This window comes from Tasmannia lanceolata, unplaced genomic scaffold (genome assembly GCF_043159265.1).
Source record: "Tasmannia lanceolata isolate RefF3 unplaced genomic scaffold, GAP_Taslan_0.1 ptg000018l, whole genome shotgun sequence".
Taxonomy (NCBI): Eukaryota; Viridiplantae; Streptophyta; class Magnoliopsida; order Canellales; family Winteraceae; genus Tasmannia; species Tasmannia lanceolata.
Genome location: NW_027518695.1, coordinates 59,667,642 through 59,686,912, shown reverse-complemented (window position 1 = coordinate 59,686,912; position 19,271 = coordinate 59,667,642). Strand labels below are relative to the sequence as shown.

General features: G+C 41.0%; 1 protein-coding gene across 7 annotated transcripts in view; it reads right to left on the bottom strand.

Moving 5' to 3' along the window:
* LOC143850736 (putative disease resistance protein RGA3) overlaps nucleotides 1-19,271 on the bottom strand; it is a 57,501-nt gene that overhangs the window by 10,463 nt on the left and 27,767 nt on the right. Inside the window, exons 1-2 of one of the 7 annotated variants that reach the window (XR_013236039.1) lie at nucleotides 18,493-18,930; nucleotides 10,096-10,309 (exon numbers count right to left, since the gene is read on the bottom strand). The exons of 2 other annotated variants lie outside the window; for them this stretch is intronic. The gene's annotated coding sequence lies outside the window, so the exon portion shown is untranslated. Of the gene's footprint in view, nucleotides 1-10,095; nucleotides 10,310-15,257; nucleotides 16,865-18,492; nucleotides 18,932-19,271 lie in introns of those variants that run through there. 4 more of the 7 variants (XR_013236040.1, XR_013236042.1, XR_013236043.1 and 1 more) reach the window with 4 other exon arrangements.

Sequence of the window (19,271 nt, the reverse complement as noted above, 5' to 3'; positions counted from 1 at the left end):
TAAGCATTCACATCTCCGCTACACTCATCTTATGCACATGCTGGTTCTTGGTGGCCCAACATTCTGAGCCGTACAGCATGGATGGCCTCACAGCTGTCTTATAAAACTTTCCCTTCAACTTGGTAGGGATTTTACGGTCGCACAAAACTCCTGAGGCAAGCTTCCCCACCCTAAGGCAAGCCAAACAAAAAAATTTGAGGAAGGAGGAATTGAAGTTAGGTCTCATGACTTGTCTCATATCCTTTATATCATTAACGTTAGCCAGATTAGATAATCTAATCTGCCCCATATGGTTTACACAAAAATAAAGGACAAAAAAGTAATATCAAATGAACATAAAGGGCCGTAACAAAGTAAGCCTCTAACTCAGATGGTCAGCCAAAAAGAAGAAACAACAACTCACTCAAGAGAATAGTAGGAACTAACAACAAAAGTGTCCAAAGAGACACCACTTCTATCAAGAGAATTCACCCTCGAATTGGCAGTCCAATGCGTGTACGGAAAGGAACTTGCATCTCCCCTCCCCCCCCCCCCCCCCCCCCCCTCCAACACACACACATAGTGAACAGAATCCTCAAGATAACGTAGCTAATCTCCAAGAAAGCCATTTCCATGCTTGATGCAACGAATAACATAAGGGGGTCACCTCAACCACTAGAGAGTCCAGGGCATTAGGATCAATGAGAAGGATGCTTTTCTTGAGTGCAAGCACTTCCGCCTCATTTGAATCCTTCATCCTGACATATTGATGACAATGTTAGACCCGAATTTATACAAAAAGGGCATAATAGTAAAATCCTTTATTAAAAAAGAAGATAAAAAAGAAAAGAGTGGTTACACGTTACGTTATGTTATTCCTAAAATAAAGGGATATACAACAAAAATAAAACACTTTAGTGAAAAGGAGAAAATGCATAAATCCACTAAAGTTTAAACTTTTGCGAGAATCACCCACTTTAAATAAAGGTTAGGTAACTTCCCATAAAAGAGGGAAGTTGAAATCGTGGAATCCAAAGATATGGGTGAGGTGGCACTCACAGCGACTCCGAAAAAGAGAAAGTGGAGATCATGAAATGAAAGATAAAGGATGAGATGGCAGACTGACAGTTGCCAACCACTCCAAAGAACCTCTATAAATAGGCGGAAAGATCCTTTGAAAAGAATCCTAATCCAATTCTGGTGAAAAAAAGCTACGCAAAGGGGATCAGATCTTCAGGGAAGAAAAAGCTATGCGAAAGGAGAAACAGAAGAAGAAGAAAAGAGAGAAAGGTGAGAAAAGATTTGGGCTAACAATTTCTTTCTTTCTTTTGCAGATTTCCTTCGGGAAAGAAGACCTTTCTCTCTTTAAAGTCTCTTCTAGGGGCTTTCTAAACGGAGAAAGATAAAGACTCCCTTTAAAGTCTCTTCTAGGGGCTTTCTAAAGGGAGAAGATGATGAAGACTCTTTTTAAAGTCTCTTCCAGGGACTTTCTAAAGGGAGAAAGATGATGAAGACTCCCTTTAAAGTCTCTTCCAGAGATTTTCTAAAGGGAGAAAGATGATGAAGCCTCCCTTTAAAGTCTCTTTCAGGAACTTTCTAAAGAGAGAAAGATGATGAAGACTTCCTTTAAAGTCTCTTCCAGGGACTTTTCAAAGGGAAAAAGATGATAAAGATCCCCTATAAAGTCTCTTCTAAAGGGAGAAAGATGATAACGACTCCCTTTAGAGTCTCTTCCAGGAACTTCCTAAAGGGAGAAAGGCAACAAAGACGGTGGTTTTTTCCCAAAAGATAAAGACGGCGGTTTCCCCAAAAGAAAGAAGCTTTTCTATTTCAAGAGAAAGGAAAAGACTCCCTTTAAAGTCTCTTCCGGTGACTCTAAACAGATAAAGACGATAAATATGGTGTTTCTCCAAAGAAAAAATGAAGAAAGTTTGAGAAGATGAAATTTCCTTCGAGAAGATCTATTAACAAAAATCAAATCTTTCTGGAGGATAAATTAAGAAAAAAATTTCTTTCTTCAAGAAACGTAATTAATGGCCAATAAAGCCGGAAGTGTACAATCCCTACGAAAATTAATAAAACCTCTTCTCGTGAGAGGAAAATTTGATCTCAATACATTTTATGTGTGTGATGCTCTTTTTCATGCATGTGAAATTTGTTGCGAACAAATTTTTGGCACGCCCGGTGGGACACACTTCTCCTCTCATCTTGAAGTCAAAGAGGCTCCTGAATTAAAAGTTCTTGGTGCCGCCATAAATAATGGCTATATCACATTCCTTAAATCACAAGGCAAACTGTAAATCCAGAACGCCGCAAAAAAAAAACCTTCCAGCGTTGCAGATGATGGAGGCACGTTTCAAAACACCACAAATAATGGAGCAAAATTCGCAAACAAAGCAAACTTCCAAACCCACGAATGGTGGAGCAAACTTTACAAGCGGCACATTACGGAACAAACTTCGCAAATGACAGAACAAATGCTGGAGAAAACTTCGCAACGTTGCAAATGACGGAGCAAACTTCACAACTTTGCAAATGGCGGAGCAAACTTCACAACTTTGCAAACGGCGGAGCAAACTTCACAATGTTACAAATGTCGGAGAAAACTTCGCAACTTCGTAAATGGCAGAGCAAACTTCACGACATCACAAGTGTTGGAGAAAACTTCACATCACAAATGGTGGAACACTTCACAATGCCACGTCACAAACGGTGGAAAAACTTCACAACGCCACAAGTAGTGGAAAAACTTCACAAGCCTCATATGGCGAGGAAAACTTCATCTTGTCGCGTATGGTGGCGCAAACTTGCACAATGCCGAATATGATGGGACCGTCAACTCTTGAAAATTTTGACGCGCCCAAAATACACAGAGACTCCATCAACCATTTTTGCAATGGAATTCCCATCTTGCAGAAAACATTTGAAATTGTCGGATTGGACCCACCTATCTCAAATAGGTCACAATGAAAATAAATCGTATTTCAACATGACTTCCTTCAAGATACCAAAGATGTCAAAAAAAAAAAAAACAAAGTGCTAAAAAAGAATAAAAAAAACCAAGGAAGAAATGGAGATGGAGATTTCACGGAATAGCCAATAGATGGGCTCACTTACTTGTAGCATGGCTTAGAAGGCTCTTCTAAATGACTCATTGAAAGATGATTGTGTTGACAAAGTTCGGAATGCTTGACCAGGAAATATTTCGTCATAGAGGACAATTTTCCAAAGCTAATAGGAGCCATAATTCCTTAAATTCCAACTCTGGTGAGATCAAAGGTGTTCCCACGAATTTATTGTGTTCGCAGAAATTGCAGAATTGCAAAAAGAAGTTAAAATGTAGTTTTGAGAGCGGGGGGCATGCTACAAAATGGTGTTGTTGCCATACTCCTTCACCATCATTGATCTGTGCGGACATGATTATTGGGTTGGAAATGGTAAGTGACAAAAAAAAACACATCTAGGAAATGGCAAGTGACAAAAAAAAAACACATCTCCATAAGAGCCTATTTTTTGCACGGGAGAAAAGGAAACAAAAAGTAAGTTTCTCGTTGCTCTTGATATCAAATAAGCACCAAGCACAAGTTTTAAATCCTTGGTGAAGTTACAAAACAACATGGAATTGTAATGACAAATTTGATTCATGCTGGATAAAAAGAACAAGGTTGTTCAATCGGCAAGACAAAATGCAAAGGAAGAAATATTATACATTGTGACACCTCGCTCCAGAAAGATGTCCTCTATGGAGAGAAACAAGAGCAAGGTACTTGGCAAACTTCTCCCAATTAAAAAAAAATAGGACAAAATTTTTAAAGTATAAAAAGATAAATAACGCCTTTCTCCAACAGCTTAAGCTTTTGGAGAAGTTGGTAAGTTAACATTGTATCAGAGCCAAAGGTCTCGAGTTCAAACATCCCGGATAGCAAAAATCCACATGCGATGGTCGGCCCAAAGTGGGACCACATGTGCCACATGTTTGCCAAGTGGGCCACACGAGCGGGGGAGTGTTAAAGTATAAAAAGATAAATAACGCCTTTCTCCAACAGCTTAAGCTTTTGGAGAAGTTGGTAAGTTGACAAAAACAAAGAAAAAAAAAAAAAAAGGAGCCCGCTAGGTTGAAAACCTGAAAAGCTAACCTAGGCAAAAACCAGGGCCATTGTCCGCTAAACAATACAATTTTCCTAAGAAGAGTTATAAGCATCAAGTGAACATTGTCTGAAAGCACATCAATGATCGGAGGCATATCAAATGACCATGCCATTCAACATGTGACATTCATTCAAGAACAATACTTTGGTTAAAGGCAACCTCATGGAAAGTTCAACAAGAAATAGAAATGATCATATGTAGTAAAAAAATGAGAACAAATGGTGCTCATCATTTAAATTCTGGGGGCATTTTATGAAATTGTGCGATTCCTCGAGGAGCTTTATGAGTTAGCACGCTCAAATGGAGTTTTCAAGGGAACATAGTCTTCTACTACGCCTTAGAGATATTTCAAAAGCGAAGAGACTAAAAAACGGATGTTCCTTATGAAAAATATACAAATGGAAAAAGAGAACAAGATTGGCCATTTCTCTTAACTCGACATCAACAATGAACGCTCGTATATACACTACATCAGCTCCAGTTCAGCTTCCTTCGTAGCATTGTAAAAAAAGGCATCCATTTTGGTTGATGATGCATCCTTTGTACACTTAGCAATAAACACGCAAGGCCTCTTCGACTTTCAAAGAACAGAAGCCCAAGGTTTCCAAAAACTTTGGCAAAGCACATCATGTGCATTTTCCTACGTTGGTGTTAGCTTGGGGCTCTACCAAACTATCATGGGAAGATGCAATTTTGGATATCATAAGAACCAATGGGGACTGTCAAGCTTACAATGCTCTTCAACGTGATCTGGATGGCTTCTTTGGCATATGAATCTAAGCGTGCAAAGTCATCCTAAAAACCACTTGAAGATGAAGAAATACCCTTAAAATCCAAGGTAGAAGCTCTTGCGCGGGTGGTAATGTAATCGCCTTTCAAATACATCAAGCGAGTCTAGTGATTGTTCCTCTACAAACAAACTATCACAGGAAGGAGTTACCCCAACTGTTGCTTGAACAAAAATGTCACTAATGATGAAACTGGAATGAACCTTGTCTGACTTGGATTTCTCTAGATCACGCAGAGAAGCTTAGAAGCCCAAGAAAATATGTGGAAACAGAGCAATCCCATAACGACATGATGGAAAACCGGATAGGTTCACCTAGGAATGAATCAGCCCAAGGTAATACAACGCAATTGTGGACACGGACACGAGTGTCGCGTGTCGACATGGACACGGAGTGTCGGACACGGTAAACCCCCAAACTTAAGAAACGGGGACACGACTAAAATAGAAAGTATATGTGATCATGATTTGTGGATATGGATTCGTGTGTCCATTTTCGACATGGATACAAGTTGTCTAAATGAGGTAAACACAATATTCAATAAAAAAACATAACGTCACACTTGACACGGTACAAAAACATGTCCACACACCCAAATTAAGTCTAACGCTTCTAGCAATACAAGTAAAAGTGTCCAAAGGAGTGTCGACACGTGTGGACACGGGTGTCGTGTCGGACACATGAGTCGGCAATAAATTCGAAGTGTCGGCCAAATCATAGGGTAATACATATGTTGCAGCTGCTGATATGACAAAAATCATAAGAAAAATGCATATTACTAAGGATACTGGAAGAAAATCATACCATAGTTTCAAAGGTTCTTTAACCATCACTTGGTTTCAAAGGCAACCCATGGTTGATAAGCTCATGATAATATACAAAAAAAGGGCCATTCTTATACACGGTTTCTCAAAAAACCATATGATATAGAATCTCAAGTGAATTTTGCATCAGATTCAAAGAAACTGTATGCTCACATTGAAAAGGATGGGAATAGTGCATTTAGTCTCTGTTGATGAAAAGAACCAGGAATTTGGGGGAATCTCAGCACAAGCTGCGACCTAAAAAAAGGGGGTTGGTATTTCAAGGTCTGCAAATGACAATCCTAAATGACACCACGAGGCTCTCCAAAGAGTAACAATCCTAAACTTCTAGTTTTGTGCATCTCGCTTGCAATAAACTCCATCATTACTTCAGCTGAGAAGCACAAAATTTCTCCTCTGACATAGCTAGCTCGAGCTTGAAGATTTCATGGAGATTTCATAGAGATTAGAATTAAATTGTGAGCCATCAAATTCCATGACCCGAAATGAAATGAAATCAGTAAGGCATTCTGAGGAAACCCTAAATGCAAGTTGCACATTTATGCCTAACCCAGGTACAATGAAAACACGAATTTGTCACACAAAGCATGTACAAACACAGCTTTGCCTCCATGCACAGATTTTACAGATCTTGCATTAGGAAGAAAAGGCTGCATTGATAGCACTTCAAGCATGTAAGCTAATGATTCCATCATTTGCAACACATTGTGAGGAAGTTGTATTGGCTATCAATCAGATGGCATGCTCGTAAATGGAGGCAATATAAACATTCAACCATGAGGTTAGAAATGTTCAATTGTCCCCTACAACCAGCCCAAACTTTACCTCAGAACTTCTAAAGGACAAATGAAAACCTTGCGGTTTCAATAATCATTTTTTATAATTCTACCAAGAAAGAATCCATTGCATCTTATGTTCTTCCCGTGAACTCAAATGCGAAGCCTAGGGATATGACACCACCATAAAGGAACAGTATTGTGGAAACTGATGATATGAATATGAGTTTTGACGCATGATCTGATTCTCAAGCAGAACTAGATCGTAAAACTAGATGCTGAAATTGTCCATTAAGCACTTCCTGATGCTAATGAAGCTGCTTCTGAAGAGAGATTTTGGGTCGGCTCTATCCGTGATGATTCTGCTTCTGCGGAGCTTGGGGCCTTGCTGGGGCAAGTGTTCACCAAAGGAAGTTATATATGAAATCATAGGGCTCTAAAGAAGATCATAATGCACTAAAAAAAGTATGCTTCAGAAGCTTGCTACATTCCAAATGAATCCTGCACTCCCGGGCACATATTTTGCCAATGCTTTTGAAGTCAGAAAACTGGTACAGTCCAAAGTGGAAAGGGAGATGGACATGCAGTTCTTATGCTTCTGCCCTCGATGGTGTCATGGAGTCTATCAAAAAATAAAATAAAATTTGCCAAGGATGGCTGGTCAAGCTTAAGTAAATCTAAAGATCTTAAGTAATAATCCTGATGGTGGTCTATCTGGTACGCTACATAAAGATTTCGATAGCTGTGCTGGATCCACCATAGGAGAAATCGACGACGAGCTCAATGTAACTAATAAAGCATCCTAAAACATCATTACTTACAGTAAAATATCTTCAAGAGACTTCCTGATCTTGAAAGATGGGAAAGGCTTGGTGCCATCAAAGGTGGGATCAAAATCAAGAATGCATCCGCATATCCATTGAATAGCAAATTTCCCGAATCAAGCTGGTTTCCGTGGTAACACCAATCCGGTATATATACCTCCAGGATTGTCTCTTGATCTTTAGATTTTCTTTAATCATCTTGAAAGAAGACGAACAAGAGAAAATATGAAATCAGTATAATAACCCACCATATTATACTGAGGTGTAGGAGAACATTAAGGGCAAACGTGTAGGAGAATATAGTTTTTTCTCTAACATTCCCAAGGGGTTAAAGATGTGTGAAGGAAAAGAGAAGGGGATGAAAGTAATTGATGACGTATCTTCTATCGGGGTATGGCAATTTATTACTGGTTTGGGTACACCTGACTTATTATCCAGGCACTACAGGCTGGAATTGATGTTTTATCTTTTGTAGGGGTACGCCAAATTAGAAATGGTTTTGGGTACACCCGTTTTGTTTTACTCTTATCCATGTATTGTAGGCTGAGACTGCTGGTCCCAAATGCTAATTTAATATTAATGAAACTTGTCATCTTTCAAAAAAAATAATAACCCACCATATTAAATTAATCCAAATTTATAAATCCAAATAGCACAGTCGGCCAAAAAAGGGGCGCCTCGAGAAAGAGCTCCCCTTCCCGAAAAATGGCTTAGTTCCCCCAGAGGACTCTCCTGCTAAAAATGTAGCTCAATTCGCCCCTGAGGACTCCCATGCCAAAAAAGCAGCGTAGTTCCCCCCTGAGGACTCCCCTGCTGATGTGGTATGAAACCCATGGAAAAAAGGAAAAATCAGCACAATTCGCCTAGAGGACTCCCCTGCCAATGTGGTATGGTACCCATGGAAATAGGAAAAATCAGCACAGTTCGCCCAGAGGACTCCCCTGCCGATGTGATATGGCACCAATTAAAAAGGAAAAATCAGCACAGTTCACCCAGATGACTCCCCTGCCGACATGGTATGGCACCCATGAAAAAAGAAAAAATTAGCGTAGTTCGCCTAGAGGACTCCCCTGCTGATGTGGTCTGGCACCCAAGGAAAAAGGAAAAATCAGCGCAGTTCGCCCAGAGGACTCCCCTGCCGATGTGGTATGTCACGCATAGAAAAAGGAAAAATTAGCGCAGTTCGCCCAGAGGACTCCCTTGTATATGTGGTATGGCACCCATGGAAAAAGAAAAAATCAGCGTAGTTCGCCGATGTGATATGGCACCCCTGGTAAAGGAAAAATCAGCACAATTCGCCCCAGAGGACTCCCTGCCGATGTGGTATGGCACCCGCGGAAAAAAGGAAAAATCAGCGCAATTCGCCCAAACGACTCCCTGCCGGTGTGGTATGGCACCCATGGAAAAAGAAAAAATCAGCGCAGTTCGCCCAGTGAACTCCCCTGCCGATGTGGTATGGCACTCATGGAAAAAGAAAAAATCAGCACAGTTCGCCCCATAGGACTCCCCTGCCGATGTGGTATGGCACTCACGGAAAAGGAAAAGAGGACTCCCCAGCCGGTAAGGTATGGCACCCATGGAAAAGAAAAAATCAGCGTTCGTCCCAGAGGACTCTCCTGCCGATGAGATATGACACCCGTGGAAAGAAAGCGCAGCTCGCCCCAGAGGACTCTCCTGCCGATGCGATATGACACCCGTGGAAAGAAAGCGTAGCTCGCCCCAGAGGATTTCCCTGCCGATGCGATATGGCACCCTTGGAAAGGCCTCACAAAGTCTGTCTGTCATCTATTATTAAAGACCACCAACAAATTTGCCTGCTTTGCAATTTAAAAATCTCCTGTAAAGTTGCTTAATTGGAAAAATGAGGTCTCAGCTCCTCCAAAAGATGAGGACGTGGGAGGAATGCTCTATTCGCCCTGCACAAAAAAAGGGAGAGTGATAAAATGATACAATATATATTACATTCATTTTAGGGATTCATAACCAATCTCTAAAGCCAGCAAGCAAGGTTTCTCAATATGGGTCTGGTTTCCCAACAGACACCGTTTTAGCCAAGGGTTAGTGAAGTTTCCTTCATACCCTAATCAAGGAAAGGGTGACTCGTTATATCCAAACAATCCCATCAATATCAAACTGAATAAACAAGGTTGGATGGGCACTGAAAAGCTTAAAACAAGCAGGAAGGCTGATGGGATTAGCAATTTTGATGAACAGAACATTGGCCTTAGAACCAACTGTACCAAAAGTACTGTGGTATTGAAACATTATGGGAGCTGAGGGAAACAGTAATAGTACCTCCTCTGCTACCATAGTTGGGAGGAATCAATAGTTCAATACAACCTTCAAGACTTTCCCACCAAGTATGATGATGTTTTCACAAAAATATTAAGTATAGTGCGGGCAAGCACATCGAATGGGACTAAAAGGATTGACAGTGTTTACCAAGATGCTCAAATGGCCAGTGTAGAAGTTACTGATATGAAGGTAGTGTATTTGGTGTGTGGAAAAGGTGATGTGTTTGTTGCAACGGAAAGGAGTGGGGCCTTTAGTGAAAGAACCACATTACAGCATTCTCTAGCACAGCATTTACAGACTGAAGGACAATGCCCCTATCACTGTTTCGATTATTGAAAACAGGAAGGTCAATCTCCAAAGAAAAAAATTGTGCTACAGCACAACCATGCGAAATAAATGATGTTCAAGTCTTCGAAGACGGTACTGCATTCAAAATACTTGAAAAAAATACTAAAAACACCTTTGGAAGTGGCAATCAATGGGCAGGTAAACTCCACCAAAACGGTTCATATGCTTCTACTCGCTGCACATCCTATTAGAGTTGTAGCTCAGGAAGCCATTGAGGTTGAAAGTCATCTGTAGTGCCAATGAAAACTCAACGGATTCCAGGCAATTGAACCCAAAGAAGTCACATTCAGAGGCTTGTATTGCTGATAGTGAGGCAGAAGTGGGTGCTGAAAATAAGATGAGAAAAGAAAACGCGGTGAGCTTCCTGTTCTCCAAGCAACTAAAGTTCAAAAGCCTGAGATGAAGAAAATCATCAAAGAGTTAACCGGAGTAAAACATTCAAATAAAAAAGCAAACATGGATAATACCGCGGCAAAGAAGAAAAGTCGAAAAATCAGACGAGTCTAGCCCTAAAAATTAAAAAATCAGTCTCTCTTGTTGATAAATTATTTCAGTTCATAACTGTATCAATCAGAGCCTCGTTGATAATGGTGGTGGTGGTGATGATGAACCCGCGTTCTTCAAGAGAAATTAGCACTTTAAAAAAGAAAGCACGGAAAGGAAAACTCTCACTCGCCGAATAAAGTAGTTGTTTCTTGCAAGAGGTTATTACCTTCAAAAAGAAAGCTTGGAAAGGAGAATCCTTCTGTTAAACAAGGTGGCTTGATGTTGCAATCTAAGAATGTCAAAGATTTGCGCTCCTTCCTGAATAAATTGGTTGTCACTTCCAAGGGGTTAGCGCCATCAAAAGGAACACTTGGAAAGGAAAACTCTTTTGTTGAACAAGGTGATTTGAACTTGCTATGTAAGCCTTTACATGTACGTAATGATCTGAGGTTAGACTGTTGGAAGTCAGGAAAGAATCAGCAAAACAAATAATAATATTGGAATGTATATCGAGGGAGAACCGATGATGGCGGTCTCAATAAGAAGGATGCCTCTTCAGAGAAGGCCTCGAGAATCTATGACATAGATTCTCACTCGTAGATTCTCATTCAAAGCTGGACATACATGGAGATTTTGATTATGATTTCGAAGACTAGGACTACATTGGTCCTCCGGCATGTCAAGAGCTTTAAGAGCATCCAAGTTGCATGCAGAGATATGATCAAATACAATGGAACCATGGAACAGTTGATTTTTATTTATTTTTTTATTTTTTTGGTAGGTAAGCTGGGGTTAGGCAAGACCCCTACCAGATTTCATTGAAGAAAATAAAGAGAGAACAGCTAAGGGGGCTAGAAAAGCCAAGCAAAAGGGAACATGCTCCCATAATACAAGGAAGAATATCATGATGGAAGATAGCATGAAACTACTGTCTTTGGTAGCAGACTCCTTTTCTATAGGAATTGAAGATCGAAAGAAGAGCAGGAGGAGATAGAAGTACATTCAAAGGATTTCCTTTAAAAGGGTACTCTCTTTTTGAGAGAAAATCTGCAGCTGAATTCGCTTCTCTCCAGACATGGGAGATGTGCCAATGATGGAAATGATTTAGAGCATGCCTCATCCTATTCAGCAAAGCCCTTTTTTCCATGGGATAGGAGAGTTGCCTTGAATGATATCCGCCCCAAATTTTGAGTCGGATTCTATCCATAGGCTCTGGATTCCCAAGGATAATGCTATGTGAATCCCTTGATCAAGGGCATTCAGCTCGAGCTCGAAAATTTCCTCTTGATTTACGTTATCAGAGAAAGTTGCTACAACCATTCTAGAAGAGTTTCTAATAAGACCTCCAATTCCTCCTCCATCAACTTGAAGCGAGGCATCCGAGTTTAGTTTCATTTCTGTTTCACTAGGGGCAATCCAGGTGCAGGTTCTTTTTGGGGTTATTTCTGGGATGAGCTTATATCTGAAATTCTGTACTGACTTAACATTCCTGCTTGATATCTTGTCTTTTCTCTTCAAGCCATTCATCTTGAGACTAATTTCTGAAAGGATAGAGTTTAGCAGAAGCCTCTTGTGCCTAGACTTTGCTTCAAAAATTCTCTAGTTACGTTCAAACCACAAATTGTGGATCAAAGAGGAGAAACAGAGTTTGAGTGTTGTCGCTGCCTGTCCTTTGCCTTTAGTATTATGTCGAAGCCAATCTTCCTCTTCTTCTAATGTTTTAAGAGATCTTCTGTGGTGGCCCCCTCTCCAGAGAATGGATTTCCATATCCAAGAGGAGTAACTACATCGGAAGAAAAGATGATTTCTTGATACAGGCTCAGATCTGCAGAGGATGCAAATTGGATCCACATTCATTCCAATGGCTTGGAGCCTGTCTTTAGTACTGAGTTTGTTTTTTATAGCCTTCCAAGAAGTTAAAACATGACGGGGAGTATGGCCTGCAAACCAAATAGACGAAATCCAGGGAGGCTTTGCTGATTTTTCTCAACAGGCGTTCCATCCACTTTTGGTAGTGTAGAGTCTGTAGACCCCATTAGTGATAGGCTTCCAAATAGGACAAGTATGTTCTCCTGAGATAATAATGGCTTCATTGAGCCTTTTCCTCTCTGAGGGAGGGCTTGTCCAAAATGGGATTCCATCTTCCATCTTTGTAAATATCGGAGAGAAGGTTTAAAGTTCTGAGAGAAGAGTCTGAGCGAGATCTCAAGAACAGGCTACTTAAGGGACCCGAAGGAAGCCATGGCTGATCCCACAAATCAATCTCATTCTCCTCATTGAGCCCAACCTGATAACAAATGAATGGTTTAGCCGCCTCTCGAACTTTTTGGATGTTTCTAATGCCCCAAGATGGCTTCGAAGGCATTGGAAATGTCCAGATGTTCCTGCCTTTACAGTATTTCTTATACACCCATCTCGACCAAAGGGATGAAGAACGGTTTAGCAGGTTCCATAATAGCTTTATATGGAGAGCTTTACTTATCTCATCCAACTTTCTGATCCCAACTCCCCCTTCATTTTTTGGCTTACATAACTCATTCCAGTTGACAGAATGGAATTTTTTTTCAGAGTCCAAACCACCCCAAATAAAATCCCGAAACATTTGCTCGAGCTTATGGAGGATTCCCTTCGGGAGAGCAAATGCAGAGGCCCAGTATATGTGAAAGGTACTCGAGACAGATTTCACTAACTCAATTCTGCAAGCTTGAGCGAGGTTTTTGCAATTCCATTGCTGCATTTTCTTCCTGACTTTGGAGATGAGAGGGGTACAATCATTTGCAGAAAGACGAGAAGAGATTAGAGGTAACCCCAAATAACGGATGGGTAATTTTCCCTCTCTGATAAAAGAGCATTTGAGATTTGCCTTCTAGCTCCACGGCCAGTACCTGCAAAGAAAACTTCACTCTTTTCTTTGTTGATGTCAAGACCTGTAATTTAAGAGAAATGACTCAAACAGTTCAGAATTTCAGATGCACACTTCATGTTTCCCTTTGTGAACACCATCAGGTCGTCTGCATACAGGAGGTGAGTGATAGAGACATCACCTTTACTGTTAGGAGTTTCAATTTTTTTTGAGAGAGGGATTCATCAAAAAGAATGGACAACATTTCCATTGCAATACAGAATAAGAGGGGGGATAAAGGATCTCCTTGTCTTAGACCGTTTGTGGTGGTGAAATATCCATGAGGTGTACCATTTATGAGGATGGAGAAAGTGGGTTTGTTTATACATTCAGTTATCCAGTTGATCCATCTGTCATCAAATCCTTGTTTCCACCTGAAATTCAGTAAGGAAGTCCTATCAACATTGTCAAAAGCTTTGGCAAGGTCCAGCTTTAAACACATGGATTTTGGGGATGAAGGGGAATGGAAATTATGCAACAAATCATGAGTAACAAGAATATTGTCTTGGATTTGTCTCCCTCTAATGAAGGCTGATTAAGCCGGATGGATAAGGTTGCCCATAACAGTCTTCAGTCTTTCAGAAAGGATTTTGAAGATGGTTTTATATACAAAATTGCACAATGAAATGGGGCGGAATCTATCCGGGGAGGTAGCATCTATGCACTTGGGAATGAGGGCAACAAAGGTGGAGTTGATTTCAGATAGAAGGGTGCCTTTTTTGAAGAAGTTAAGGATAGCTTTATTAAAATCATCTGCAATGACATACCAGAAAGCCTGAAAGAAAGCAGCATTGAATCCATCCAGCCCGGGGGCCTTATCTCTGCTGGCCAATTTTACCGCCTTGCTAATTTCTTCAATGGAAATGGGTCTTGATAGATGGGAGGCTTCTTCAGGCGTTAGTTTCCTGATTGGACATGGGGTGTTATGCAAATTGGACTTACCATTGTTTAGAATTCGACTGAAATACTGAACAAATGAGTCTGCTATCTCACTCTGATCTGTAGACTGGGAATTATCAGCTCTATGAATGGCCATGATACTGTTTTGATGCTGACGAGCTTTGAGGGCCGAATGGAAGAATCTTATGTTGCTAACTGCAACCATTGGACCTTGGATTTCTGCTTATATAGAGACTCTTCAAGATTTGATGCTTTTATGTAATGTGTTCTGAGTTTGTCTTCTTGAGCTATGAGAGATGGATCAAGGGGGCTAGATTGTAGAAGCCTCTGAGTTTTTTCAAGCTGGGATCGGGTCAGAGGACTACTGACGTCGATCCAGCCGAAAGTGTCTTTGTTCCATTCTTTCAGATGAGCTTTTACCTCCTTTAGTTTCTGGCAGAGTTGGTACATGGGGTTTCCTTTAACTTTTATGCTCCAGGCTCTTTCCACAATTGGATAAATGGACTGATCTTCCAGCCACATGTTCATGAATTGAAGGGTTTTGGACCAAGGCTTTGATGGGGTTCAATGGAGATGGATATTGGGCAATGATCCGAGATACCAGGGGGGAGGAATTCAGCAAAGGATAGCGGGAAGTGGTGAAGCCAGAGATCATTAACCAACGACCTATCTAGCTTTGCCAGTTTCCTGTTTTCCGAGGATCTGTTGTGCAAAGTCCAGCTTTGGTTATTTGATCTCAGATCTGAAAGATCACAGTTTGAAATGCATTCATTGAATTCCCCCATTTCATTTAAATGATGATTTGTATTTCCAATTCTCTCATTTGCAAATCTAACAACATTAAAATTTCCAGTCATAAGCCAGGGGAGGTTTATCTGGGGTTCTAAAGTTTCGAGGTTGGACCAAAGAGCTCTACGAGAAATGTAGTAATTGTGAGCATAGATTGTAGTGAGGTTAAAACAATAATTTGTTTGGAGCATTCGTACCTCAGTATGAATGTGCTGACTTGATTCTTCAAGAATGGTGATATCCACAATCTTTGGATTCCATAGAATCCAGATACGGCCTTTTATCACAGCAGAGTAATTACCGTGGGCTTGCCAACCTTCACAAATGAAAGAGGTATACTCTTGTAAATTTTGAATTTTTTCTTTTGTTTCAGTGAGGCAGCAGATGGGAGCTCTGGATTTTCTGATTAACTCACTTCTTTCCTCTTTGAGTTAGAGCAAAGACCCCTGACATTCCAGACGTTAATTACTTTCATTTTGCACATAGGTTTGAGGGGAGTGGGCTCTCAAGGAGACATTTTGAGGAGAGGAAGGGCTAACTACAAGGTTGTAATTAGGCTTGATCATTACTGGTTCAGGATCATCAGAAGAGACAAGTTCAGGATTTTGGGTGCTTTGGGATGGGGAGGTGGTTGAAGGGGATTGGAAGGGGGTGGTCGTTTGAAGCTCAGGGGGTGATGGAGGGATGGTTGTAACTTGCTATAATGGAGCTTTTTGACTGTTCTTCTTTTTATTTCTGGTAGCTTTGGGGGAGTTTGGGGAGGCAACAGGTTGCTTTTGGTTGACAAGGGGGGAGGAGGAGGCTTTTTTGGGTACAGATTCTGAATCTTTTGGGCTGTTCATTTTGTCCTCCACATCTGTAGGAAGGGGAATGTGTGGGGTGGCTGGGCAATTTGGAGGTGAGGGCTGGATCTTCTTCAACCTCTATCAGAATTTCAAAAGCATTATAGGTTGTGACTCTCTCAGCTGGGTTTTCTGCAGTAACCTGTGGTATGTCTGCCTCCTTTGATCCAGCATTCTCATCAGGAACTGCTTTTGGGACCCATTCTCTTCTTGATTTCTGTTTTTGGCTGACTTTGGGTTGGTTTAGGTTGTAGCGTTCAGTAGTGTGACCGAATTCTTTGCAGAAGCTACAGGCCCTTGGCCTCCAATCATACTCTACCTCTTGTGTTTTCATTTCCGGTTGGAGTTTGAACGTGGATAATGTCTAGTAGAGAATCTTCAACTGAAATCTCAATACACACCCTAGCAAAGGTGAGTCTGGTTCCTTCAGCAGTTTGATAGTCCATGTAGAGAGGCCGGCCAATTAAACTTGCAAGTTTGCCTAACCCGTGGGGGTCCAGAATTTTAAATGTAGGCATGGGAATTTTATCCAGAGAGGGATTGATGTTAATTTTTTCTTCTCAAGAGCACAATCTGGAGTCCATTTCTGAATAATGAGAGTGCGACCACCATAGATTGTTGGAGTTTCTAATACCTTTGTGCTATCCTCCTCATTGCTAAATCTGAAGAGAAAATAGTTGTTAGGGAGAGCCATGAGGGAAAAGTCACCTTTAGGCTTCCATTTCCTCAGCAGTTGCTCCTTTAGGGTTAGATAATATGGTCTTCTCCCCAGGAAGTACCCTAGAAGACAGTGGTTCCACATGGTTTTTGCTTTTTTGAAGTCTTCTTCTTCAAAGTTTGCTCTTTTTGGCCCAGGATCGTCCTCAATCGGGGTATGAAATTCTATCTTTGTGTCCACCACATTTGGTTTTGGTTGGGTGACCAAGGAGTTCCACAAAGGGCTTGGCTTAGCAGGATCTTTCGGATTGCAAGGGTGGGCAAACTAGAATCTGGGGGGGGGGGAGGGCGGGGGCGCGCATGGGATGGGGGAAGGTTTGGAAGTCTTCAGGTTTGAGTGCTTGTGGTTCCCTGATTTGGTGAGTTTGGGATGGGTGGGAGAATGGGGGCTTCAATTTTTGAAAATGTTCCATTTGTACTTTCAAACAAGTTTTGGCGCCCATTTTGAAGACTAGAGAGGATTTCAAATTTTCCTGCTCTAACTAGCTTTGGGTTTGGGGGTGGGCCTGATGAGATTGGTGAGTCTAGGATGGGATGGTTGGGGGAGTTGGCTCGGATTGTCAAAGATGAGTCATTTGTTAGGACAACTGAGTCATTCACTGAGTCACCATGTTTTACTGAGTTTCCCCCAGTAACTTCCTCCAGGAGGTTCAGAAGCTTTTCCCCCATGGGGATGAAATATGAAAGGTTTGCCGGAGGGGGAGGTTTCAGATAGGGTAATGAATCAAGGTCTAGAACCGGTTGGGGTCTATGGTATGGGTGACTTTGCCTTCGATTTTGGGTAGTTTAATGTGAGGGAGAAACAGGTTTCACTGGTTTTTCAAAGATTTTGTGGGTATGAGTTCCTTTCTTGTAGTGGGTGCAAGCATCCAGTTCTAGATCAGCTTGGGGGAATATAGCAGGGGGATCGAACTTTCTGAGCAGGGTAACTTTCAATGGGTAATTTTTCATTTGGCCAATATTCTTTCATCGTGCTCCAGATTTCAGAATGAGGAGGGCTTTTTTCAAAAAATGTCGGAGAGACAGACGAGAGGGAGCTAGTCCCAGGGGTTGGGATCAATGGGGCAGTTAAAAGGACTTTAATAGGTTGAAAAAACTGGGCTGGGGTTGAGATTGGAAAGGCCAGAACCTTCCCTCCTCTTCTTTTGAAAATTTTCCTCCTGGGTCCTGGAGGTTTGGGTTCTCTTGGATTGAGGGGAGATTGCAGTGGTGAAACCATAATTTTAACTCCAACACAGACAACTAACTGCTTGGGAAGATTGGAGAACTCTAATCACAAGAAATGTTTCTAACAGAGAAGAAGGCTGTTATGTTCTAGTAATATGGTGAAAAAGCCTAAGAATTAAAATTACCTGGATGACGAAGCAACGAGTAAATGTGCCCGGATCGTCACAAACGAACCATTCACAAGGTGATGTTGAAACAACAACAATAGAAAAGGAGTAAAGATGGGATCAGCTCTCAGATACAATGGAGCCCTTAATGTTGTAACAGCAACATAAAAAGACCAAGATGCAGAGAAAGCTTAAGATCAAGCATTCCCTCAAACAATAAATTACACCCGCAGTGGTCAAACCAGTGGGGAGTTGTGTCAAACATATGGCGAGCAAAGATAGTTCCCAACGAAATCTTTGAAACTTCCATGTGCTGGTTTGTACTTGGAAAAGAGTTAAAAAAAATAAAAATAAAAATAAAAAAGATCTGTAAAGACATGAACGCAGCAGAAAAGGCTCCAGAATTTACTCCTTCAAGTGGTAGAGTTCTTGCAGTACAATCATGAAGATGAGGGAAAACATCCCACAAATCCATACATATGTCATCTTTTCCAGAGGAGAGAACAGAAAAACTAAACATGGAAAAATGAGTGACTTACGGGAGTCCATGAAGCCCATGCTGATGAGGGGAAGCCAAAGCTTTTATTTCCTCTCTCTCACTCTGTGTCTCCTTGCCCTTAAGCTGTTTACATAAAAAAACAAAAAAAAAAGAGCCCCAGTCTTTATATACAAGAACAGGGAGAAAATTATCAATCCTTATGGGAGTCTCATCCAATTACATGAGTCTTTCGTATTTATCTTCCCTTCCCTATGAAACAAGGATCATCATATGATCTGTGCATACTTATCTCCTCTCCCGAATGAATTCTTAAAGAGTATCACACGCCTCTTACGATCCCTGATTTTCATCCAATTATATTTCATGATATAATCCTTCCATGCTTATCATATCTCCACTACCCTAGTGAAACTAGGATTCTGCATGTATTCAGATGGCCCACTTCATAGGAACAAGTGTAAAATAATGCCCTCATCAAAGCATCCGGTGAAAAAAAAGAATGTCAGCATTTGTTCTGGAATAGTGGCCCCACCTTAAGCATAGCCTTTGGTGATGGTAAGGCCTACTCAGTGCATAGTGGAGTGCATAGTAGGTGGGACCTATTCTATCAAAATAAGAGTATAGTGGCTGGCCCTACCAAATCAAATCAGAAAACTCCCTTTAAAGTCTCTTCCAGGGACTTTCTAAACGGAGAAAGACGATAAAGATGACGTTTCTCCGAAGGAAAAAAATGAAGAAAGTTTGAGAAGATGAAATTTCCTCCGAGAAGATCTGTTAACAAAAATTAAATCTTTCTGGGGGATAAATTAATTAAAAATT